The sequence below is a fragment of the Chenopodium album genome, chromosome 3 (assembly GCF_948465745.1).
Source record: "Chenopodium album chromosome 3, dcCheAlbu1.1, whole genome shotgun sequence".
NCBI classification, from domain to species: Eukaryota; Viridiplantae; Streptophyta; class Magnoliopsida; order Caryophyllales; family Amaranthaceae; genus Chenopodium; species Chenopodium album.
This window is the reverse complement of record NC_137836.1, coordinates 33,201,733-33,202,912: the sequence shown is the minus strand read 5'-3', so window position 1 is coordinate 33,202,912 and position 1,180 is coordinate 33,201,733. Positions and strand designations below refer to the sequence as shown.

At 38.8% G+C, this 1,180-nt stretch overlaps 1 non-coding gene across 1 annotated transcript; it reads right to left on the bottom strand.

Annotated features, from left to right (window-relative positions):
• Positions 1-852: 852 nt before the first annotated feature.
• LOC145625878 (small nucleolar RNA R71) lies at positions 853-959 on the bottom strand. Its single transcript, XR_014110775.1, has one exon. It is a non-coding gene; the product is annotated as a small nucleolar RNA R71 (small nucleolar RNA).
• Between the last annotated feature and the right edge of the window lie 221 nt (positions 960-1,180).

Below are 1,180 nucleotides of genomic sequence, written 5' to 3'. Positions count from 1 at the left end.
AGTTTAGTTTATTATTCAATTATAAATATTGGTTACCTCATAATCTAGATTATATTAGTTAATTGGGAGTAGAAAGACTTGTTTCCCTGTGGAGTTCGACCCTACTTCCCTATCTACTTTAGTTAGAGGACTTAGGTAATTATTTTTTATTAGGGGATACGACTTTACCCTGTCAAAATTTGGCGCCGTTGCCGGGAAACGGTTTTATTTTTATTTCTAATTATTTTCTCTTTTTTTTTCTCAGAGAACGTTAGTTCTTTGAGGCAAATCTCATATTTGCTTTTAGTTTTTTGTTTATGCCCAGGTGTTCCAGATCAGGGTACATCCTATTTGATCCTGAGATCGAACGTTCCTTCCATAGACAGAAAAATCTCTACAAGCAAATCCTGGCAGATTCTGGTGATAATAATAATCACCGCGATCCTCCAACAGGTTCTAGCGATTCAGAGGTATCATCAGACGCATAATCAGAGATGGCGGTTCCAAAGAAGCTAGTGATTACTCACAACCCAAGCTTACAGATTTTCCACATCTCACCCCTACTCCGGCTCTTGATTGGGTACAATTCGAAATTAAACCTCAATTTATAACGATGATATAGAGGAAGCAATTCAGTGGAGCTAAGGGTGAAGACCCAAATCTTCACATTGCCGACTAATGTCAATATTGCAATACCATCAGGCAAGCCGGGGTCACTCAAGACCAAATCAGGGAGATTCTCTTTCCTTCTCTTTAACTGGAAAAGCTAAATTGTGGTTTAATGGATTAAATAGAACTGCACTTGGTATAACTGACTGGGAAACTCTGGTTTTGAATTTTTATAATAAGTATTATCCTGCAGAGAGAACAGCCGTACTACGGAGTGCGATTCAGAACTTTTCCCAAGAAGCCGATGAATCTCTATATGAGGCTTGGGAGAGGTTCAAGGACCTACAAAGAGAATGTCCTCACCATAATTTAGCACAATGGCAGTTAATCCAAGCCTTTTACAATGGCATTGGAAATTTATCTACAATAATTTTAGACTCTGCAGCTAGTGGGAGATTTGTGAATCTTAATGTTGATGATGCAGGTCAGGTTATTGAAGATATGGCGATACTCAATTCCCAATATGGGAATCCTAGAGGATTTGCTAACAAGGGGAAGCATAGCGTCGACTCTGTATCCTTTTTGCAAGCTC